The 26,619-nt window shown below is 39.2% G+C and overlaps 1 long non-coding RNA gene across 1 annotated transcript; it reads left to right on the top strand.

Moving 5' to 3' along the window:
* Positions 1 to 3,247: 3,247 nt before the first annotated feature.
* On the top strand, positions 3,248 to 4,899 carry LOC140592323 (uncharacterized). Its single transcript, XR_011992693.1, has 2 exons — positions 3,248 to 3,719; positions 4,327 to 4,899. It is a non-coding gene; the product is annotated as an uncharacterized lncRNA (long non-coding RNA).
* Positions 4,900 to 26,619: the final 21,720 nt, after the last annotated feature.

Here is a 26,619-nt window from a genome sequence, read left to right on the forward strand (position 1 = left end):
TCAAAATCCAATAATTACAAATAAAGAGGAAGCTGATCTCAAATTCACGACCAAATGGTTTATAGCTATATGCTCAGCCCATAGAACTATGCAACAGTCTGGGGGGTGGGGGGGACACAATAAGGACTTGATGGACAATAGGGAGGACAGGATGGCCAGCAACACCTGCTGGCCAAATGGGGGGGGGGCATGAAAGGTTGGGGAGGACAGGTGCTGACCCTGATATGACAACCATGCTACAACTTTACTGGTTTTCTTCAGTAACCAAAAATACATATACAAAACATTTTGTATACATAGTGGCAAAAATAAAGGAAGTCTATATAAAATACAGTGAACATAATAATTGTTCATTCTTACAGTTTTTCTCAGTTGCTTTGGTGCATTTCTCACTACAGACTTAACATTTGCATAACAGCAAGTGCATTTCTCAAAACACTGCAAATGGAAAAACATCATGGCTGACCGGCATAAGCAGGTAACTTCTTCAAAATCCTTAGTCCAAGCCTCAAAGGCAGATATTTACGTCATTGAACATGTCAGTGCCATCAGAATCCCAAGTCCATGAATCATTGTCCACGGGCATAACAGCCAAAATGTAAAGTCATGTTTCAATATAAAACAATCTAAACTTTTTCTGATACACAAAACATGTGAATGACAAGGGTAGGAAACAAAAAAATTAAAAACCCTGATTGCGCGAGATTGATTCAAGAAAAATATTTTATTGGTTGCACAGGCATATGGTGACATACCATGCACTGCAATTGCAGTCTAGCAAAAAAATGCATTTCAATGCTTTATGCATAACATATGGGAAAAAAAACAATTACAAAATCAAAAAGGGAAACAATATATAAATACTGACACTCTACACTGTAAATGCTTTATGCAGTTGCAGCCAATCCTGTGCATTGGGCCACATGTTCTCATCCACATCACAACGGAAATCTTCCTTTGCAATGCAGCATGGAATGAACCACCTAGAATGTCTTATCCAGCCTCTGCAGGCATCTGCAGTTTTATCCCCACATGAAGCTTCCATGGCAGCAAGCAGTGTCAATTGTGTATGTGGGTTACGGTCAAATACCTTCTGCCTCCAAGCTGAGAAGAACTACTGAGCTGGGTTGAGAAATGGGGAATATGGTGGTAGGAATTCCATCAGCATCCTGGGGTGGTTGGCAAACCATTGACTGATTGGGTTGGAGTGATGGAAACTCACATTATCACTAATGATCACATACACTCACCTAAAGGATTATTAGGAACACCATACTAATACGGTGTTTGACCCCCTTTCACCTTCAGAACTGCCTTAATTCTACATGGCATTGATTCAAAAAGGTGCTGAAAGCATTCTTTAGAAATGTTGGCCCATATTGATAGGATAGCATCTTGCAGTTGATGGAGATTTGTGGGATGCACATCCAGGGCACGAAGCTCCCGTTCCACCACATCCCAAAGATGCTCTATTGGGTTGAGATCTGGTGACTGTGGGGGCCATTTTAGTACAGTGAACTCATTGTCATGTTCAAGAAACCAATTTGAAATGATTCGAGCTTTGTGACATGGTGCATTATCCTGCTGGAAGTAGCCATCAGAGGATGGGTACATGGTGGTCATAAAGGGATGGACATGGTCAGAAACAATGCTCAGGTAGGCCGTGGCATTTAAACGATGCCCAATTGGCACTAAGGGGCCTAAAGTGTGCCAAGAAAACATCCCCCACACCATTACACCACCACAACGGCCTGCACAGTGATAACAAGGCATGATGGATCCATGTTCTCATTCTGTTTACGCCAAATTCTGACTCTACCATTTGAATGTCTCAACAGAAATCGAGACTCATCAGACCAGGCAACATTTTTCCAGTCTTCAACTGTCCAATTTTGGTGAGCTCGTGCAAATTGTAGCCTCTTTTTCCTATTTGTAGTGGAGATGAGTGGTACCCGGTGGGGTCTTCTGCTGTTGTAGCCCATCCGCCTCAAGGTTGTGCGTGTTGTGGCTTCACAAATGCTTTGCTGCATACCTTGGTTGTAACGAGTGGTTATTTCAGTCAAAGTTGCTCTTCTATCAGCTTGAATCAGCCGGCCCATTCTCCTCTGACCTCTAGCATCAACAAGGCATTTTCGCCCACAGGACTGTCACATACTGGATGTTTTTCCCTTTGCACACCATTCTTTGTAAACCCTAGAAATGGTTGTGTGTGAAAATCCCAGTAACTGAGCAGATTGTGAAATACTCAGACCGGCCTGTCTGGCACCAACAACCATGCCACGCTCAAAATTGCTTAAATCACCTTTCTTTCCCATTCTGACATTCAGTTTGGATTTCAGGAGATTGTCTTGACCAGGACCACACCCCTAAATGCATTGAAGTAACTGCCATGTGATTGGTTGATTAGATAATTGCATTAATGAGAAATTGAACAGGTGTTCCTAATAATCCTTTAGGTGAGTGTACTTCGGCACATTTTCTTGACCAATCTCCTCTTCAGGAATGGGATCTCTGTAGAGGGTGTTCAAGAAGGTAAACAGATGTTGGGTGTTGTATGGCCCAACAAGAGAGATACAAGTGTGGACCCCATTGTCCGAAATAGCCGCACACATAGTGATGTTCCCACCCCGCTGGCCTGGCCCACGTCTCCTTCCTTTGGCCAAGTTGAAGACAGCTTCATCCATGTATATGAAAATATGTGGTGGTTCACTTGATTCCAGTTCCATTATATGCTGTATCAAACAAGATACTACAGTAAGTATAATGTAAAATGCACTTTCATTTTGGAGACAAGAGTCAAATCATTACATATTCATGTTGCTTTCACAGCTGTAGCAAATGTGTCAAGGTTACATCAACTGTACTGTAAGCCAATATACAATGTTGGGCTATTTTCTGTACAGTAGATTACAGAATTAATTACAGTATTACTGTACATTAGGGTGGGGTGAAAAAAAATCAAAATTTCCAATAGCAATTTACAATAGTGCGGAAAAGTTGTCACTGGACCTCGTTATTAAACGTGCAAAATATCTTTGAAATAAGTTAATATTTTCAGGTTCTGCAATGCGATCAAAGTTTTCACCTGTCACATCAATGGGCAATATACACTATCCATTGTCTATACTCATCGGTGTTGTGTTTGTGCACTTTCACAACATGATAATCACTGCAAAATACGTTCAGGTAACGCAGATTTTTACTGGGTATCAGCCATACATATACATTACATCACTCTGCGGCTCTACCCACCAAACATGAGACGTCCATCAGACGTGCAGATCATGTCTAGATGGAGTCGGTCGGTCCAGAACCATATCTGGATGTCTACACAACGTGCAAATCAGGTGCAGTATCTGCACGTCTAACTCTGACCCCTCTTGGGCGTAGATATGTAGTTCAAGCTGAACGTCTAGGTAGGCGACTTTTGGAAATTTGTAGACAGATCGTCAATTCCATGTAAACATTGTCAGCGTCAATTCTGGTGCCTATTGTAGCTCATGCTGTTGTAATTTTAATGTTTTAAAATGTCCAAAAATAAACTGCTACACGTAAGCAAATCCCATAATCACAATTTGCCGATGCACGTCCGGTGTGTGGTTTGGCCAAGTTCTGTTGCCGTAGCGCTAAATTTTTTTTAAAAAAAAGCCGACACCGTCTTTTGCAGTAAAACGGTTGTGAGAAACTGCACGTCGTTGTGGACAAGTTTAAAGTTTAAGGTAAGTAGTATTTAGCATTGTTTAGTTGTGTACATTGTTTAATAATCGCATTGCTGACTTTTTTGCAAACCAATATGTCCACATAATTAATCTGAAGGTAAGACACATCTGTACATATGGAACTCCAAAGTGTTCAAAAGTATTATGAAATACAGCTCATTATTGTGAAATATATTGCATTCTGGTATATAAATTTACTTATTGTGAAATATGATTTCATATATTTTTAGCGCTCTTGTGAGCACAGAACGACTTCCATTTTGCAGTAAAGCGGGAAAAGTAAAGTTAAAAGTATTTCATCATTCAGCGTCATGAAATGATGAAAAACGGCATTATGAAATAAATACTGATTTTCAAAAAATATATATACATATTTCACAATAAGAAGTAGTGCTAGGCGATAAAACGATCTCGATTTTTTTTATCGATAAAAAAATGAGGGTGATCACGATGATACACACAGACTATAAAACTCGATCAACCAAGTTGGCTCCGTTTTATAGAATGCGCTGAGACAGACAACTTGATGGCCTATCGAGCAGAGGTTTACTGAACGCTAGCAAAACAGCCAAAAAATAATCAATGGGTGTGTTCTACTTGGACTTAGGTCTGTCTGCAGCTGACGCGACGTGGAACGCGATCTGCCGGCGGCTGCAAGGGTGGAGTATAAACTGACTGCAGCCAAGTCGGACAACTTCTACTCCTCGTAGTCTGTGACACCTGACTGCAATGGCAGCACTACCAGAAGGGTGTAGATAAATCTATACAAAAATCACCTGCACGCACATTACTTCTTTTACAATAACCAACTCCTGATACAAACTGTTAGCAGTGAAATTAATAATAAAATTATTGTGTATTGTGGCTCTGTGTAAAAAGATAGCTGCCAGGAAAATTATCAAATACATGTATTTCAAGGATTCAAAGTTACTATTGTCATGTACTCAGTACAATACAATTCTTACTTGAATGCCTTCTCAGACTGGACGATTAAACCAAATAAAGCAGCGCAACATCACAGTAACTATGTGTATTGTGTATTGAGTGAATTATTGATGTTTAAATTCACTTAGTTTTTGGTTTAAATGTATTTATTTTTGCTGTGATGTTGTAAGACACAAGGAGAGGGGGAGGTGTGTTATCATCTGATCTGATACTCCCAATAAAAATGTATTAAGAATGCTGTGTGAGACTTTTTGTACTGAATTTGCTTAATGATACTAGGTTATTGGGGTGAAACATAATATGGTATTAGAATATATAGTGGGGATTATTTTGTAATGAATAAAGCTGTAAATACATAAATTACGTCTAAAGTAAGTCTATGTGTGACGTTAAAACGACGTCTACACCGACCATTTCCGGACTGTTTTTTCACCTTATACAGACGTCTTATAGTTGTCATAACTGAACATCCAGAGGACGTCTAAAAAAGACGTCATAAAAACTTTCATTCTGCACCCTCTGAAGACGTCTTTTCTACGGTAGGCCAAGACGTCTAAAAGACGTCATTTCAACGTCATATTGTTTGCTGGGTACGTGCATTACGATTAATCACCGGTCACATCAATGCGCAGATCCACACTACGTATCATCCATATCATAACGCAATGTAAAATTGTTCCTCAGTGCCACCAAAATGAAAAGTATTAAGCATGACAGTCAAAATGGTTAGATACACTATATTACCAAAAATATTGGGACACCCGAATTCAATGATTCGGAAGGGTGTCCCAATATTTTTGGTAAGACCCAGATGGATAAAGCGGTATAGATAATGGATAGTGTATATTGCTAGTCTGTCAGTGTAAGCAGGCTCCTGAGCACCACATTTCTGAATGAGTCGTTACCCAGTTACTCATTGTCACTGACCGATTGTTAGGTTCTTGTATTAATTTGGAACAATTTTACATTGCGTTATGATATGGATGATACGTAGCGTGGATCTGTGCATTGATGTGACAGGTGAAAACTTCAATCGCGTTGCGGAACCTGAAAATATTAACCTATTTCAAAGATATTTTGCACGTTTAAGAGCGAGGTCCAGTGACAACTTTTCTGCACTATTAGAAATTGCTATTGGAAATTTTGATTTTTTCACCCCACCCTACTGTACATGCACAGTACTGTCTTACCTGCACATATAGGTACCGACGTTCCTTCACTGTTCCTTTCAAATGGAACATAGTATTTATAACAAGGTCCACAATTGTGGCCATTATTTCATTAGGAACTGACCTACGTGTTGGACCTGTTCTACCTCTTCTGTTTTGTCTCCTTACACCACATACCCCTACTCTTCTTGGTCTGGGCTGTTGGCCCTGTTCATTTTCTTGCTCTTCTTCCATTTTTAGGTTGTCCTTCCTTGCTGTTTTTCCATGCTGCATTGTGCCTTGTCTTTATATACTTGCCAGCTGCAGTTTCGGGAGCAATTTTAAGGGACTGCTCTGTGATTGGTTTCTTGATTGATCTAAGTTCTCACATATGCCCCTAATAATGTTTCATCTAGGAGCTATTTAAGGTGGTGCAGGGATCATTAGTATTGTGAATACATACCAAAAAAGTTTTGTAGAAACCTATAAAATGCACTTGCGCAGCCAATGATACAATGAGACACTTTTCGACTGCAATGACTTACACAATGACAAAATGACAAGTTTGTCTGGAGTGTAAGACTATGCAAAAGAGGGCTACACAATGCATTTTGATCATCATGACATAAGCAACCGCTGATGACTAGCTGAGAATTGTACATAAGCATCTGCCTGAGTGCACTAAAGCAATTGCAAAATGATGAAAACAACAAGAAATTGCTGTTAGGATGTGCACGACTGACTAGAGGTTGTGGGAATTAAATGAGAAATGCATCAAAGCAACTGAGAAAACTGTAATCTGACCATCACGGACTCCCTAAGACCCACCGTCTGACCCCTTGGGGGGTCCATTGACCTGATGTTAAGAAACCCATGCTTTAAATATCCTCCTCTATTAATGAAATTCAAGTCAGCTGAGAGCATCATTTCCATGACTGTGCTGAAGCATTTGCAATTTGACCAAAGAATGAGACTTTGCATTTATGATGTGCACAAGTGGTTTGATGATCATTATATAATAAAATACATTTAAAAATAAAGATTTCTTATTAATTATTTTAATATTAATAATAATCCATTAATTGTCCTGCTGAGCGGGGACGGAACGGAGACAAAGGCGCAGACATCAGGGTATCGGGGAATACAGGGTTTAATTACAGGTAAGGCAGGCAATGACCGGACTGGGGAGACAAACTGAAACGTGGACGAAATACAGAGAGCTAATAAAAACAGCCAGAAACAGCTGATCACACGGGGATTCCACACAGGGTTAAAGAGGGGGCGTGGCACATGGAAGGTGCGGACGATCGGGGCAGAACACGTTTTTTTTTTTAACTATACACATTGTTTGGATACATTTACTGTTTTGATGAATGTGCTTAGATGTGTTTAGTACAGTATATGCTCTTCTTGTTTTATCCGGTTCATTTTGTGTTTAAATGCTAAAAAAAAAACTTTTTAGGATACAATCTGTAGTTCTGAACGGATTAAGTTCGAGAACTGAGGTACCACTGTAATTGGTTCCCGGCCCCAAAAAATTACACTTAAATAAGATTTTTTTTAACATTTAAACACAAAATGAACTGGATAAAACAAGAAGAGCATATACTTTACTAAACTCATCTAAGCACATTTATCAAAACAGTATTTTGTAAAGTAAGAAAATAAATGTATCCAAACAATGTGTCCTGCCCCGATGGTCTGCTCCTTCCGTGTGCCACGCCCCCTCGTTAACCTCGTGTGGAATCCCCATGTGATCAGCTGTTTCTGGTTGTTGTCATTAGTCCTCTGTATTTAATCCAGTTTGTTTCCCCAGTCCGGTCATTGTATTGTCCGTCTGCGTTTTGCCTGCCTTACCTGTAATTAAACCCCGTATACCCCGATACCCTGACATCTGCGCCTTTGTCTCTGTTCCGTCCCCGCTGGGCACAACAATATTATTATAATTAAACGTATTAATTGTTTATTATTGATATTAAAATAATGAATAAGAAATCTTTTTTTTTAAATGTATTTTATTATATAATAATAATTACTGTTACTGTCTATCATTGTCTAAATTTATTTTTACTGTCTAAATATATGTATTCAGTTAGTGTAAACATGCACGGTGCTATCACTGCGAATGCAAGACTGAGACTGAAGCGTTACCCTTTGTTTCCACTGAGAGACATGACTCATTTCCCCACGCGTACAAATTATCTTAAGTCAGCGTTCACGGTTTGACTTCTGAGATTCAGATCGAGCTCTAGATCATTTTTTTCCGAACTAGTTGGTTAGACTTTTAAGAAATTCAAGTTCTAATGAGTTTGAGAACTGAGGTACAACTGTAATTGGTTTTCCATTATTTCTTATGGGAAAAATTCGATCACAACTCGAATTTTTTAGGATTCAATCCGGAGTTCTGAACGGATTAAATTCGAGTTCTGAGGTACCACTGTATATATAAACTATAACAGAGCTGTATAGAGCATATGCTTCACAAATTATGAGAACTGGTTCACCAATTTTGCCTGTAATGACTTATACAATGAACTAATGCCTAGGTGTTTTGGGGGATAAGTCTATTCAACACACAACTGGTATAATACATTTTGACATACATGACATAAACAATTAATAATGTAGAAATCACCAGATGATTGTACATAATCATTTCCAGAGCTGTGCCAAAGCATTTGCAATTTGACCAAATGAATGAGACTTTGCGTTTATGATGTGCATAAGTGACACGGTGACGGTGAAGTAGTTATGAAAATTTCATTCCTGAACTGAGAAATGTACCAAAGTGACTGAGAAAAACTGCAATGCACTAAGCCTAATTCCTTCTGGTATTTATTTCAGAATTGGGTCATTGTTTAAATGCTCTTCTAATCTGATTGTTTGTCTCAAATGGCTATTACAAAACAGATATCTGAAGAAATCTGCAGAAAAACTAATGGAAAAAATCTTATTCAGCATGTTAGTCTCCTGGAAATGTGTATGGCCTGTATCTTCTGCATTTATCTTTCACTTCTATATTCTAAAGAGTTTTTAACTGGCTTTGAACTTTGAAATTAAATTTTCCGTTCAGCTTTGAAAAATGTTTCATGTTTTTCTCACACAGACACACCAGAAGCAGTTACACATTCAGCCCAAAAAATTCAGTTATGTAATAGAGATGATTGGAAAGAAGAAAAGGCATTGTAAAGAACATCTTAAATGTTTCAACTGAAGTAGCTTGTGCAACGATAGCAGATAAAGCTGCAGAATTGCCAAGTGAGAATATTTCTGACGCCAAAAGTATTCTACTATCAAAATATATAACACATACAAATATGTTTTTTAAGTTCAAACGGAAAACAAAATATACATTTATAGATTTCCTTGTTTTAAATACTTTCCACCTTCAAGATTTATAAGGGTGGAGATTAAGTTTTCAGTTCCCTTGTTAACAGATTCCGGGTAGAGGCTGAGTATACATTGAATGGACATGTAGTGTCATTGTTAATGACAATGCTGCATAAACAGCTTTATAATTTTAAAGTTATAGTCTAGATTTTTTTTAAATAAGCTGAAATAAGATAATGAAGTATTGCCCTTTCAAAAATAGTGGTAAGGAACCAAGTGTGGCTATTGAGATAAAACGTCTCAACGTTACAGTCATGTGGTTTCTTGAAGATAGTTCAGCTTTTGTTCTTTTAGTATCACAGACCAACTTTGAGAACATGATGAAAATGCAGATAGAAGCCAGCAAAAGCTCTTATGGGTTCAAATAACACATAATAAGCATGGTTTCTGCTGTACTCTGTGTGGAATCCGGGAAAGCTAGCAAAGACTGCAGGGGACAAAATAGACCCCAGAAGTCCCTCTGCAACTGCTGTACCAGCCTCCAAAGTGGCAGTTCCCTGGTGTGGTGGGTCAGGACCTGGATGTGTGACCAAAAACCTTATATCCCACTCACTAATATATTGAACTTTATATGAATTGCTTCAGTAAATATGAATATTGCAATAAAAATAGTATAATGCAAGAAAAAAGTCTGTTAAATGTTTAGTCTTCTCTCAGATGCCTACCTCAAGAAGCGTTCTTTATTTATACGCAACATACTCAAAATTAGTACATAGCTTGTTAATTATGCTAGTTTTTGTTCTAAGCTTCCTAAATTGCATTTCAGTATGACCATTTTAGTTTAGTATCAGGGTAAGATAACACTTATCTTCTGAACAAAAAATGGTAACATTTCATCCAGTGCATATGATCTCCCATGCAAATGCAAATTGTATTTTATCTAAAAGATTTTACTGTGTGGTTTATTAAATATGTTTAAGTTTAGTTAATCATCAGAGTTTCACTGATTATGACAAAATGATGTTCTCTTTATTTAATATGAGCCATGCAATCTGTCATCCTTCAATATGATAAAACTGGTACCATTCTCTCAAGTGGATTTAATTCTTTAGAATGAACCATCACTGAACATCAATAGGGGCTTTCTATTGCTAGACTAGGCCAGGGCATACGTGTGCTTAGATGTCTCATTGCTTTCCTACTGCTATTTCCACACTGGGACATGCCAGAAGCAGACTTTGAACTTTAGGCCTGCACTTCTGGGCTTGGCAAATTCTCTGATCCTCTAAACTGCTCAAAAACGCCAAAAGGAACAATGAATGAGAAGGGCATCGTGAATTATACATTCACAGCGTCCTTATGTAGTCAACCTTCAGAAAATGGAACCGGTTCTAAAAAAAAGTCACAGCCATCTCATGTGGTAATACAATGTAGTTAAGTCGTTTGAAAAGGTCATGGCTGCAGCCCTGAGGGACTGACCAGCTGCAGTCATGAAGGAAAGTTTTCATCAGCACGCACACACTCAGATGTGTGCCCCGCAAGCATGGCATATTCAATAGGGGCTCTACCAGGAAAATAATAAGCACACAGAAATGCAATGCATTTTTTTATACATTTTATATGGAAAGCCAAAAGGGAAAATAGTAAAATAGTCAGTAAGCCAACTATAGACATATTGTAACCATTTCAATTTTGTCGGATAAGGGTTAGTGTTATGGTTGATGTTTGAGCGGGGGTTGGGTTTGTGGTTTGGGTGGGGGTTGGGTTTGGGGTTAGAGTTGAGGTTTGAGTGGGGGTGGAGTTGACTTTGGAGTTAGGGTTGAGGGTTAGGTGGGGGTTGGGTTTTAGGTTTGGGGCTAGAGTTGAGGTTTGAGTGAGGGTGGGGTTGGGGTTAGTGTTGAGGTTTGGGTGGGGTTGGCTTTAGGGTTGAGGTTTGGGTGGGTGTTGGGGTAGAGGTGTGGATGAGGGTTGGCTTTGGGGTTAGTGTTGAGGTTTGGGAGGGTGTTGGGTTTGGGGTTTAGGTTTGGGTGGGATTTACGTTTGGGGTTAGAGTTGAGAATTGACTGGGGGTGAGATCCTGGCTCCCTGGTGACCGTGATCAGGATAAGTGGTTCGAAGAAGCAGAAGCAGAAACCCACAGAAAGGTCTGGTACTCACTACAGACAAACTTTGACCGCTGACATATGAAGACAAATGGGGAAGTAAAATGAACAATGATGACCCAAGACCCACCTATTAAGATAAAAACCCTGTTATTACCAATATAAACATTTAGTGAATTATTTGTTATTCAAGCTATTAAAATGGCTTTTGTAGCACATTTGCCAGTATGTTTAGTAATCGGAAAATAAAAAAATACTAAGGTCGTAAAATGAATTTTTTTTACCTATTTGAGTTTATACAAATGACATTATATTCGCATATACGTTTCTAAAGGAAATGTCACGAAAGGAGATGCAGTAATGGTGTGTTGACATAATCAGTGAATTATGAGATTTCTCCAGAAACAGAAGTTATTCACAATTCATATATTAAACATTTTTGACATCAGTTTGACTCTATCATCAATGACTCTACGATCCACTTAACATGGATTAAATTCACAAGATTAATGGCTGGGCTATTTGTTATTATAAGGCTCTACTTCTTTTTCTATATGGTGCAACACAAATAATGTAACAAAGCATACACAGTACATTTTGTATTCCATTTAATTATCATACCTGAAAAATTAGTTTCATAATTACTCTATTTCTGGCTACTTCTTAGCATCCTTTTTCAAAGACATTTTTAGATACCTTCTTTTTCTGCATGTTTTCAATCCTTTCTATACTTGTGTTTTTATTGCTTAAAGAAAAACACTTTGGTTCTGACAGCTAAACTGTCCACTAAACTATGTGTGTCATGTATCCATTCACTTGTAGACTGACAACAAAGGACACAAGCAATTCTTGAGTAGTTGGTTGAAATTCTTCTGATGGAAGCACTCTGGGTTTTCTTCAAAAACATGTAGAAATCTTACACAAATGAAAGTCTAGATAGGCAATGGAAAAGTGGGGACTTTTTTTTCTTCAAAAAAATAATTGGAGAAAACATCAGTGAAAACTATTAGCATATGCAACAAAGCCATGAAACATAAAATAAAACAAAACAAGACTATGAATTTACCAAAGCAAGGACAGGAGACTTTGACTCATTATTGTACTCTGAAAAATATATTCACAAACAAAATACTGCTTAGTATTATTTATAGTATGATGTTTTTATGAACAATGAGCTGTAATGCAGTTTAAAGTTTTACTGGAATTCTCAGCTTTTGTTCATTTTGTTAAAAGAAAAAAGAAAAACGCTATTTTCTGCCTTCAAAACTCCCAGAAAAGGAGGTTGGGAGTTGGGTGGGAGGGGGGGTATGTGGCCCCCATCAGTCTTATGTTGGAGTGAATGAGAACTCAGAACACTTGAGCTCCCAACCTAGGAGGTGTTAGGAAACAATACTGCCCACAGACCCACACATTACAGGCCTAATCTTTCATGGTCAGATTCACAAATAGCATATATGTTCATATTTCTGCTTGCATAGTATGTGCAAACATTACAGAATTGGTTGTGGTTTGGTGCCAAACCCAGCAATGTCATCGTAAAACAAATAAGTTTGCATAACAGTACTAAGTGCATGACTGCAAAATGCCAGGGAGACAGGGCACTAAGGCCAATACGTAGATTTCACAGATGTTCATGCACACACTCACATATATATTTAATCACTGTCAGTAATAAGTACCGTATTTTCTTTTATCATTTTAACTTTATTAAGGCTGATAGAATTTGTTTGATTTCATTTGAATCTTGGCTGCTGTCACAGTGTTCAATTACAGCCACTACCCTCCTGTAACGTCTATGATGTCTGTCAGTGAGTATTAAATGCAAAAAATGCAAACACCAGAAAATTTTATTTCCTCTATCCTCATTACATTCCTCATTATGGAAATGATCCAATACAAATTACATATGACAGTAAAAATATATTACTTTTGCATTTTGTTTGGCTGATTTTGTCTATGAAAGTTTTATTGTATACTTCATATAATAAGTTCTTGTGGAGTGCAATCCTTTGCTATTTTCAGGCATCAATGTAAAATATACAGTATATATATATATATATATATATATATACACTCACCTAAAGGATTATTAGGAACACCTGTTCAATTTCTCATTAATGCAATTATCTAATCAACCAATCACATGGCAGTTGCTTCAATGCATTTAGGGGTGTGGTCCTGGTCAAGACAATCTCCTGAACTCCAAACTGAATGTCAGAATGGGAAAGAAAGGTGATTTAAGCAATTTTGAGCGTGGCATGGTTGTTGGTGCCAGACGGGCCGGTCTGAGTATTTCACAATCTGCTCAGTTACTGGGATTTTCACGCACAACCATTTCTAGGGTTAACAAAGAATGGTGTGCAAAGGGAAAAACATCCAGTATGCGGCAGTGCTATGGGCGAAAATGCCTTGTTGATGCTAGAGGTCAGAGGAGAATGGGCCGACTGATTCAAGCTGATAGAAGAGCAACTTTGACTGAAATAACCACTCGTTACAACCGAGGTATACAGCAAAGCATTTGTGAAGCCACAACACACACAACCTTGAGGCGGATGGGCTACAACAGCAGAAGACCCCACTGAGTACCACTCATCTCCACTACAAATAGGAAAAAGAGGCTACAATTTGCACGAGCTCACCAAAATTGGACAGTTGAAGACTGGAAAAATGTTGCCTGGTCTGATGAGTCTCGATTTCTGTTGAGACATTCAAATGGTAGAGTCAGAATTTGGCGTAAACAGAATGAGAACATGGATCCATCATCCCTTGTTACCACTGTGCAGGCTGGTGGTGGTGGTGTAATGGTGTGGGGGATGTTTTCTTGGCACACTTTAGGCCTCTTAGTGCCAATTGGGCATCGTTTAAATGCCACGGCCTACCTGAGCATTGTTTCTGACCATGTCCATCCCTTTATGACCACCATGTACCCATCCTCTGATGGCTACTTCCAGCAGGATAATGCACCATGTCACAAAGCTCGAATCATTTCAAATTGGTTTCTTGAACATGACAATGAGTTTACTGTACTAAAATGTCCCCCACAGTCACCAGTTCTGAACCCAATAGAGCATTTTTGGGATGTGGTGGAACGGGAGCTTTGTGCCCTGGATGTGCATCCCACAAATCTCCATCAACTGCAAGATGCTATCCTATCAATATGGGCCAACATTTCTAAAGAATGCTTTCAGCACCTTGTTGAATCAATGCCACGTAGAATTAAGGCAGTTCTGAAGGCGAAAGGGGGTCAAACACCGTATTAGTATGGTGTTCCTAATAATCCTTTAGGTGACTGTATATATACACACACACAGTGGTACCCTGTGACGTCGAGCGAGCAGACAAGAGGCAGACCCCGTAGTGCAGGAGACAGGTTGTTTACTTCTATAACCGGGTATTACAGAAGCCAAGTACACAAGCCAATATCGGGTCGTAAGCGAGAAGTCGTAAGCCGGTGGAATCAATCCAACGAGCAGGCACAGGACAGGACAACAAGAGGGGAGGACGAGCAGTGGAGACGAGTCGGGATCGCAGGAGCAGGCAGACAGGCGGGGCAGATGGGAGCGGGTAGGCAGGCAGGGCAGACGAGGTCGGGCAGGCGGGTAGAACAAGCAGGCGAGATGCAGGTGGCAGGGATAAGAGGAGAGACAATAGACAGAGAAACGCTCAGTATGGCACATAACTATGGCAACAATACTTCGCAACGTCTGTTGCGTGCGATCTGCTTAAATAAACCGGGGCAATTAGCGGTTATACCCCCTGGTGGTGCGTCCCGCCCCCGTGGGCGTGACAGAACTCCGGTTCTCAAACTTAATCCGTTCCGGACTCCGGATCGAATCCTAAAAAGTTCGAGTTCTGAGCAAATTTTTCCCATAAGAAATAATGGAAAACCAATTAATTGGTTCCCGCCCCCCCAAAATTACACCTAAATATGTTTTGTTTTTTTTAAGCATTTAAAAACAAAATGAACAGGATAAAACAAGAAGAGCATTTTTTTCTTAATGGCTTCCAAAACGATAAAGATCTTATCCCAACATTACCCCTGTCCTGCCCCGATCGTCCGCTCCTTCCGTGTGCCACGCCCCCTCGTTAACCTCGTGTGGGATCCCCATGTGATCAGCTGTTTCTGGTTGTTCTCATTAGTCCTCTGTATTAAGTCTGCGTTTCCCCAGTCCGGTCATTGGGTGCGTTCGACTTGCTTACAGCGCTGGCTTAAAGCAACGCATTGTGATCCTGACGCAATGCATTACGGTTAGATCTGGTTTGTTCGACTTTCAAGAAATTCAAGTTCTAGTGAGTTCGAGAACCGAGGTACCACTGTGTGTGTGTGTGTGTGTGTGTGTGTGTGTATATATATATATATATATATATATATATATAGATATACACACACACACATATATTTTTCCTTTTTTTCCAAAGTCAAATGCAACTGGTACACGTTACATCCAACAGATAATTGCGTATTTTTTCACTGCTCATTATTGATTGACAGCCATAGTCCTGTGACTCCTCATTCATTTCTCCTATTAAATTATAAAGCACAATAGTAAATTTCACCTCTGCTGACTGCATCAGAGTTACTAGAATTAAAAAATAGATAAGATTTTAACTGCAGTCTATAGGTCAATTTCAACCATCACAAGTCATCCAGAAATTAAGCTCCTACATATCATATTCACATTTTCTTTGTGCTTTAAAAGTAATGTAATATGTGATTCACCAAGTTTAAGTGGCATAATCAGAATGACCACTTCATCCTGAATAAGTTACTCACAGATATTCATCTTGAGAGATGCATTGTCTCTTCATAATTACAGGGACCTCAAACTAGTTTCAGACATGAAGTATTTTTAATCACTTCATTTGACCTTGACATTCTTAGAACTTTCACTTTCTTCTGAAACACAGAAGAATGTTTCTGCTATATTATATTATATTATATTATATTATATTATAATACACTGAGAAACACATACTGTACAGTTTTATCTTTTCATTGTAGTAATTTTCATTCCAATCCATATATAGTCTTGTGTATGTGTATCCAGTACAAGGTGCCAGCAGACCTGCCATCTGAGGGCACAAGACACAGTGCAGATGGACTGTCAACCCCCAGCAGGGCAGGCACACTCCCACACACGGCGAGCAAATTCAGCAGTTCCCCTAACAGCATGCTTTTAAATTGCAGGGGAAGGCATATTCCCCAGAAGGCACCTGCACAAACAAGGGGGACATTCCACACACACCAAACCGGGGGCAGGAGCTGACCCCCACAGGGAACAGGCTGCACCCTGCATGCTCATCACTTTGTCTAGTATGCTCTTAAGATGCTATGTATTTATAATTAAAACTGAAAGTGAGTATTACAAGACCAATAACATTCAGGACCATTGTTCATTTAAGAAAAACAAACCACATCACAAACTGAAAGCTTTAAATACTTTAATTTCTTTTTATCCATTTAATTCTTGTGTTAAAGTAAATGTTGGGCGGCATGGTGGTGCAGTGGTTAGCGCTGTTGCCTCGCACCTCTGGGACGTGGGTTCAAGTCTCCGCCTGGGTCACATGTGTGTGGAGTTTGCATGTTCTCCCTGTGTCATTGTGGGGTTTCCTCCGGGTATTCCAGTTTCCCCCCACAGTCCAAAGATGTGCTGAGGCTGATTGGCGTTGCTAAATTGCCCTTAGGTGTGCATGTGTGAGTGAATGGTGTATGAGTGTGCCCTGTGATGGGCTGGCCCCCCATCCAGGGTTGTTCCTTGCCTCATGCCCATTGCTTCCAGGATAGGCTCCAGACCCCCCGCAACCCAGTAGGATAAGCGGGTTAGACAATGGATGGATGGCTGGAAGTAAATGTTTGTTTTTAAATGTATGTCCATTTATAAACTGATAAAACCTCAATAAATTCATTGGAGAAAAAAAACAACTCTTCTTTCCCTGATACTGAAGTGACGACTGTTAGTGAAGCAGCTCTCATCCTCTCTTTCACATCTGCAGTCTTCTCAACTGGGTGTAGCCAGTCTCCAGTTAGAGCCACAGACAAGGACCAGTAGACCTCACTGGCTAAACTAAACACATAACATACACTTTTGTTTTATATGAACAAGCAATAGGAATAAGCTTGGGGTCCATGCAGCCAATGAAAGTCATATCACACAATGACGATTCATGTTTGAAACCTGCTGTAACTGAAACACACATCGGTTCTTGTCCTGTTGGGGTGGGATGAATGATTCTGTCTTCTCACTGCTCTACAGTATCCACCATTGGCTGGGCCCCTCTGGCCACTCCCCCAAAGGACATTACATCACTTTAGGAAGCCTGTAGCATGTTGGATGTTGGCACATAGAAGAAGCATGAATCAATTTTTCACAAGCTGGCCATTAAAAAAAGAGATTGTGAAAATAAATGTTTAGTAAATTCCGCACTAAAAGAGAAGCATTTAAGTCTTTTGCAACTTTTATAATTGAATTATAATTAAGTAGTTTCAAAACAATCGCTACTATAGAATTTTTCTAAAAAAAATATGCATTATATCTCTCTGTGGTGCAGATCAGGATAAGCAGTTAGAAAACGGATGTATGGATGGATGGGTTGATGGGTTACATGTCATAACCAAGCTTCATTCCTAAATGAGCAAATTAATTCCAGTACATTTTCCGACTCCATTAATGTTGTGAGGTAACATCTTTTTATTGGTCAGAAAAGGGCATCTGCAAATGGAAGATGTAATGATCATCACAGTTTAACATTACCTTGATATATATGGTTGAAAATGTGAGTTGTTCCTTAGAAATATTAACATATATAGTATTTGTGAAAGATTAAGCCAGTTATGTTATGTTTGTCATGTCATGTTACTCATTTGGGCAGTAGTGTGCGGGGTGTTGTTCCCTAACACCCCCCTGTGTTGGGAGCTGGAATCTTTATAAATGTGGAGTTTTCCTCCCTGTGCTTCATATGTTTCCTTTCTGCCTGGGGGGACTCCAGCACCCCACCCCCCACCACCACTCCTGGACCCTATACTTCATATGAGAATGGAAGAGGGATGGATATTTTCTTTTTTATCCCTGCTTGTGTGCAGACGTACATATTATAGTGAATTACCAGGCATACTAACAGATAGATAGATAGATAGATAGATAGATAGATAGATAGATAGATAGATAGATAGATAGATAGATTAAAAAAAAATAATAATAAAAACACAGATGATGAGAGCAGGTGCAGCAGGCTCAGTGTTTGTGGGTGTAGCTTATGTTGTCCAGTGCAAACAGTGAATGTGACCTACAAGAAACTCAATGCTGCACCCAAGGCATGGTTTATCTGAAGAGCTCTGGAGGCAAAGCCTGATTACAGTCAGGTGGCCAGTCAGCCACAGCATCCACCCTCCTTTGTGGTGCCCAGGATTTGCAGAAAATGTCATCCTCATCCCATAACCTTCCATCCAGTTCTCCCCGGGCTGAACACCACCGATAAGAGATGTTGCTCATCAAACCAGGTGCAGTGCACTGCCCTGGGAGTCGTTTGACCTGGATGTCCAACCTCTCTGAAGCAGCTGGGCAACGTGAAACTGATTGCGGAAGCAGAGGCCAAATTTCACCAAAGAAAATACCAAACTTTTTCAAATTCGCTTCCGAGCTTCAATCCATCCAAATCTAATAAACATCACTGAGAATATTGTAACAGGTCTTGGTATAACTGTCCAGGCTATACACTGAAATTGTATTTTCAAACCAACAATTACTGATCGCAATACCTGCAAGTATAGATGTGATATGTCATTTATTTTTATATTTATAGTTTTTCCTAACACAATGTTTTATCAAATCGAACAATCTTTTGTCATTTGCTGGCAAGCTCTTCTGAATCTTCTAGAAGACCAAACTATCATGTTTTGGGTATATTAACTGCTGCATAACAATATACAGTTAAATAAAAAAATGTAATAGATTACAATCCAGATCTATAATTTATTCCACATTTGCATAAACAGTTCCATATTACCACACTATTGTTACTGCGAAGTACATATTTTTAAATATACACATGTGGTTATTACAATATACAGTACTCACTACTGTGTCCAATCAGAGACCAAGCCGTCCCACTCAATGTGCTCACTCTCATGGAGACTTCAAGAAGTCAGTCTGATCAATACAGAAATATTGTGATTGCTTAATTTTATCACTGCTTTGTATTTATTGGTGTTTTACCATTGTTTGCTAAAATGCTCACAAATGCACCCTAGACCAAAGGACCTGCTGAACCAGCACTTTGACCTGCAAGCCTCTTTCAGTGTGCAACACGCATGTGCTCATCCACTTTTAGACAGCAAGTTGCGGGATCAATGCTCTGATTAGGCAGAAGACAAATGCATGCAATTTCTGCACTGTTTTACTCATGATACTTCATTTATATATGTTACATTTATAAGTATTTTATATATGATGATAAGCAAGGATGACTGATAACTGCCTAACTCTAATGGGCCAGACATGGGGTGGCATTGTGGTCCCATGATTAGCACTGTTGTCTCACATCTCTGGGACCACCTTTACGAAACAAAAATATACAGGCATTTCAGCATATTTTTCTCAATGTATATATTGCAAAATATAATGCGACATGGACTGTAAAAATATTTTAGTATATTGCTTCAAAAATATATGCATTTATAAATGAGTATTACAAGGCCAATAACATTCAGGACCCTGGTGACCATTGTCCATTTAAGAATAACAAACCACATCACAAACTGAAAGCTTTAAATAACTGTTCTCTCCCTCAAAAATTTGTGATTTTACATATATTGATATATAGATTAATATATTCCCTTAACGATATATGTACCATATATTTGCAATATATATTTCTTATATTTATACTAAAAATATATATTGCAGAATAAATAAGAAATTGCTGCTTTTCATATATGGAATATCTTTTTTTAATAATACACTTCATAACATACAGATGTACACTAGAGGCCAGAAGTTTGGGCCCATGCTCTGATTTAAAAAAAAAAAAAAGATACACTGCTTTTTCAAACGTTTTATTAAAAGAAAAAAATAGAAATACTTAAAACAAATGTAACTGACTGGCTTTGAAGTATAATGTAAGTGCAATTTAATGAATGCGAGTGCCTAAGTATCATCAAAATAATCAGCCCTTGCCTTTATCACAGCAGCACAGATTCACAGCATCCTTTCCAGCAATTTTTCGAAATAACTTGTGTCGAAACTCTCCCAGCACCTTTTCAAGCAAGCAAACAGTTCCGTCTCATTTGTAGATGCTCACTTTGAACTTGTTGATCCAACTCGTCCCACAGATGGACTTTTGTCCATCCACAAGACCTGCTCCCAGTCCTGAATACGCCAGTGTTTGTGTTGTTTAGCGTATAGTAAACTAATTTTCTTAACACCACAAAGTAAAGGTTTTCTGATAGCAACTCAACCATGCAGTCCAGCTGCTCTCAGTCTTTGCTTGACTGTATTAAGAGATATTAGTTTCCCTCTGTTCACATTAATCGCAGCCGGCAGACCTCTGCAATCATCCTCCAATTTCTTTTGCACGTCACAACTAAGTTGTGGTGAGAGGAAAAAGACAGGAGGCAGTTGCTTAGCCCGTGAAAGGGATGACACTTTTTATTAGGCACAAGAAAAAGAAGAACAGGAAGATCCGGTTGCCGCCGAGACCAAAAAAAACTCTGACCGGAAGTCAAACGAGCCTTCAGAATAAGAGCACATCTGCCCTGAGAATTCTGATGGCTAAGAACCCACTACAAAGTGTTGATTTTTAGCCTTTGATGTCACTTTCCTTGCCCCAGATTGTTTCTGGTCACTGTTTCTTCCTGTCACCCTTTTTCTACATAAACAGTAGGTCACTCCATGCTTAGAGACATTTAACTTTCTGGGTCTTTGGCGATGAGAGAACCCTTTTTTACTTAAAATTTCGATTTGAACCCTGTGTTCAATTGTTAGCTGAGCCGTTTGAGCCATTGCAAACATAAAAATAAATATTAATCAAAAATTCTGACTTACCAGTTGTGACATCAGTTGTGTGCAATAAACCAATCACAAACTGATCTGAGACAAGGCAGAGAAGTGGATATCAATTAGTTTATTGAGACACAATCAACAGTGGCCAAGAGCAAATCAAGTTCTGACATTAGTAAAAAGAATTCCAACACAAAGTGAATGTCAATGCACTAAAGACAGACCTGATATATCTTCGTCAAAACCAATACTTTCAGGTCAAATGGCTAAGCAATGTGAAGAATGCTAAGTAATGTGTTACTACAAGCTATAAAATACCAAAAACCTTATTTCTAACATTTTCTTGCAAGAGTTTGAAAAAGCAGTGTATTGTTTATTTTTTAATTTTTTAAATCTGACGATGGGCCCAAACTTCTGGCCTCTAGTGTATATGTGACAAAATATGGTAAATACTGTGTATATACAGACACATATGTGTATGATTTCTTTGTACTACATATATTCACATTAATATGGGAACATGTATGTGCAATACATGTACACAATCACAAAGAATATATTACCTTATAACTACCATACATTACCCTAGACTGATAGGTAATTAATCAAGAAAATTCTTTAATTCTGTTTTGAAACATACAAACTAATTTTCCATGTATGTTTAATAGTTATACAACACAGTATTTCAAAACCATATTGTTAAACTTGTTACTTGTATGGTGTTCAGCAGTTGAACTTTAAACATGAGCACACACACACACACACACACACACATATATATAAGAAATATACTTTTATATACAGTACTAATATATATATTTCATATATTTTCATATATGAGAAGCACCAGTTCCTTATGTATTATGCACTATAGTTTAACATATTGATTATAATATGATGCAATATATTATCCTGTATATTTCCAACATATTTAAAATATGAATATCTGTTTTGTTCCATTAATTTATCAGCATTAGTTAGTGCAGCCAAGAGGAATATTAACTTTGTTCAATCTTTAAAAATAACCAGTACATCAGAACACTAAATAATTGTATATATTGACAGTAAATATACAGGGCACTATATATTTCCTTGCATAAGGGTAAAATACATAAACAAAAGTTAACTCATGAAAGATAAATCATGAATTTTCAATAAAACTCTTACATGTAAAGATGTAGTAAAGTTTTTGTGTCCATTGTAATATATTTTTTATATGTATCAATATATTCATGGTCCATATTTATATTGTACTATACTGGAAAATATAAGCACTAGTTTCCCATATACAGATATGTATAATTTAATACGTTTTATTAAATTTTCATTACATTGCCATATGTTTTTGTTTAAGGGCAGGGTATTTAGTTAGTAACACATTACAGTGTGTATGGAGTTTTTCCCCATGTCACCATAGCGTTTTTGTATCCTGTGAAGGTTGATAGTACTTTTACTTGCAGACATATTGTAATAGCTCTAGTAGTCATTAATTGAGTTTCTTCTGAATGTGTCATATGCTTATAGCTGGTCTTATAGAGAAACTATGTGTGCTCTTTTAACTCATGTTATACAAGAATACATGCACAGTACTAGGAGCATATTGGTGAGGAAAGACAAAAACATTCAAATATGAGATGGATAGGAGCAGAACAGAGATATCAGCAGTTTCCAAGTGGCCGCATCAAAAAGGATCAATCTGGTTCACTAGAGTTGATTCCTCCTGGTTTGCCTGTCAAGTTGAATATTCATAGGCTATTCCTGCCAGAGGGCTTGAAGCTGAAAGATATTAATTTGAGTCTCTCTGAGTTATGGATTAGGGGCATTAAGCCTCCTAGAATGAGCACGCTTTTCAGGGTGGAGCTCTCAGGGGTCACGCCTGTTGACTCATGGACATTTCCCAGCTGTCAGCACATCATGTAGTCCAGTCACGTGTGTGGAGAAAGCTTGCTTCACCCTCACCCAATCTGTGCCATAACTGCACCTCTCACCTTTAGCCTTGGATTTAAATGTGCATTAAAGTCTCACTTTGTTATCCATAATTATAGCATACAAAAAAGCAAGATTTTAACAATATAAAGTGTATGAAGCACAAGTAACAGATAAATAGGATTCTGTCATGTTCTCTGTCTGGAAGGAACCAGAACCTCTGGTGAGCTCCAACCCACCTGAGGCAAAGATGCTGACTAAACCCATGTTCTGAAAAGCCTGGTGTGTTTAAAAAGCCTGCTCTCGACCCAACTAACCTTTTCAACTACTGCCCGATGTCTAATCTTCTTTTCAAAAACATTACAACATATAGTCTACTCCCAGTTTCTTACCTATCTTCAAAATAATAGCTTCCTTGGACCACTTCAGTCCAGTTCTCACCAGTTCCACAGTACAGAAACTGCTTTAGTTAAACTCTTAAATGACCTACTTGCTACTACAGACACTGGTGCCATAAGCCATCTACTTCTGCATGATTTAAGTGTGGCCTTTGACACTGTCTCTCACCCTATTTTAATACAAAGACTCCACAACCTAGGAGTGTGTGGGGCAGCACTTTGGTTTATTTTAAATCTCACTGACTGAAAACATTTCATTACCCTATCAGGTCATAAATCAGACACATCAGTTATCACGCCTGGCATCCCCCAGAGCTCTGTCCTGGGGCCAAGGCTCTTAAACATTCAACCCTTAGGTCAGATTATTCGTCACTTTAATCCAAATTTCTATCTCTATGCTGATGACACCCAGATCTACCTCAGTTCCAGCTCCATAAACAACCTGCCACTTGCATACATTGAAACATGAGCTTCTAAAATCAAACAATGGATGAGCAAAAATTTCCTAAAACTCAACAGTGATAAGAATGAATGAATGAATAAACAGACAAATAAATAGATAAAGTATATAAAACAAGATCCACACTCAACAAAATCAGGCTGATTACCCTCCAGTTAGATCGCACCACCATCTCTCCTTCTCCTTTGGTTAGTAACCTTGGTGTTACCTTTAACCTAACCCTCTCATTTGACGCACACATACGTTCCACAGTAAAAACAGCTTACTTCCATCTTCACAGCATCGCCCAGCTTAGGGTCTTCCTTTCCAACCTTGTTGCTGAGTCCCTTATTCATGCCTTTATTTCTAGCTGTCTAGATTACTGCAACTCATTAATCACTGGTATTACTGGTAAATCAATCCATAAATTCAAAATAGTTCAGAGCTCTGCTGCCCGTTTCCTCACCCGCACTCATTCCTACCAACACATCACTCCCATACATCAGAGCCTTCACTAGCTCCCCATAAAAGAACGTATCCACTTTAAAATACTTCTCCTGACATTCAAAGCTCTTAACAACCAAGCCCCATCTTATCTATCTGAACTGCTTCTCCCCCACCAGCCTCCCTACACTCTTAGATCATCCTCTTCTGGTTTTCTCCTCATCCCCCCATCCAAACTCCATGGCTATGGTGACCACGCATTTTCCCATTTAGCTCCCTGACTTTTTAACTCCGTCTCCAGAGACATTCATCTATCGGTCTCTATCTCAGTTCTCAAACACAAGTTAAAAACCGTTTTTGTTTACTCACGCATATGACATTCCTTATCCATAATGTGCTTTGTTGTTTTGTTATCTGTGTATTTTATTCTATGTAAGTGTCTTTGAGATTCTGAAAAGCACTGAAATATATTATTATATCCTCCTGAGACCCAAGGAAAAAAGGGTCCTTCAATTGTAGGTTATTTGTCTTTGGAGGAAATAAGACATCTTACAATTTAGATTTTTTCAAATTTATTTTTATTTTTAATTTCACAGCATGTCCTCTTTAGTGTACAACAGGAATAAATACGTTTCCTAATCTCAGTGAAAAGATAGATGCAAAAATAAAATGTCCACTACAATGGACATAAATGAATGGGTGGGGTCTCAGGAGGATATTATTATTATTACTCTACATCAGCTGGTTGAGATGTCTTCAATTCTCGGTCCTGAGGGTGCCCTACTTTCTGCCCATGTCAAACCCCAAAGACAGAGGAAGCCTAAATTCTCTTGCCCAGAAGTGGCCCAGACCATGTCTCCAGTCTCTGGCCTTTTAGAGGCCCCATCCATGTCTCCAGTCTCTGGCCCTGAAGAGCCTGCTTTACCAATGTCCACTTTTCCATTCTCTGGCAATAGAAACATCCACACCCACCCTGTCACCATGTCAGACACATCTGCTGCCACCCTGACACCAGTAACTGTGCTTCCAATGCTAGCAGCAGCCAGGTCACTGCTTGCTCTGCTAGCAGCCGACTCCATGCTTACTCTGCTAGCGACTGGTTCCCCTGCAGTCTCGCCAGTGCCCGGTACCCCTGTTGCGTCCACAGAGCCTGATGTCCATCTCACCAGCAGCTGATGCACCAACCAGCCTGGTGAGGAACGAGCCGAAGGATGCCCTGCTGGAGTCGGACCTGGTGGGCATTGTTGATCACTGCACCAGTTCCATGTCCCAGTTCAAGTCCCAGTTTTCCCTGTCCCAGAGCAACCAGTGATCTCTGGGATGGCATTGGGGAGGACCGTTCTCCATATCAATGAGAAGGTGATGGAGAAATAGGTGCCGCTCATACTGTTTGGACTTCAGTCTGGCTCGTCTACATTCACCAATCCATCCATGACCAATACAGCTCTGGTTCGGATCCTGTCCCTTCAGTTCTCCCCACTACCAAGTCACCTTTACACTTTAACATCAGCACTTGCTGACCAAAGTGCTTTACGTAGATCATAAAATCACAGCATGATATGAAGGCATAAGACCAACATAAAACACAGATCTGCTCTGTAATACATTTACGTCTCAAATGCTAATGAAAACAGATGAGTTTTAAGTGGAGATTTAAAAACTAAAACTGAAGATGAACATCTAATGTGCAGTGGTGAGCTATTTCAAAGCTTTGGTGCTACTACAGCTGCATCTCTGCGCCAAGGTCATAGACAGTCCTGGTCATTCGGCCTCGACCTGTGCTACCTGGCTGTCACATCACCCTCCAGTGCACTATGGACAGATTATTACAGTTCTCCCTGCTGCTCAGGCCTCCCTGTCATTTTCCATGTGTGTACCTTAAGGTTACAGTCTTGACTTCATTCTATGTCCCAGTTGGCCTCTTTCAGTGATGCCCTATTGTGGTGTCTGATGTTCCACTTGTCTGTCTTGCTTCCCTTTTGGGTTCAGGTTCTGTCCTCATCTTTTTTCCCCCTTCTGTATCGCTAGGGCTTATCCCCTATTTTTTCATGTCCCCAATCCCATGTGCCTAATCCGGTTCTGTCTTGTCTCACTGAGTCCCGGTCCTGTGTACCTGTCCTAGTCCCTGGCCGTACCTCCTTTGCCTGGAGAGCTTGCGTTGGGGTGGGGTACT

Source organism: Paramormyrops kingsleyae, chromosome 8 (assembly GCF_048594095.1).
Source record: "Paramormyrops kingsleyae isolate MSU_618 chromosome 8, PKINGS_0.4, whole genome shotgun sequence".
Taxonomy (NCBI): Eukaryota; Metazoa; Chordata; class Actinopteri; order Osteoglossiformes; family Mormyridae; genus Paramormyrops; species Paramormyrops kingsleyae.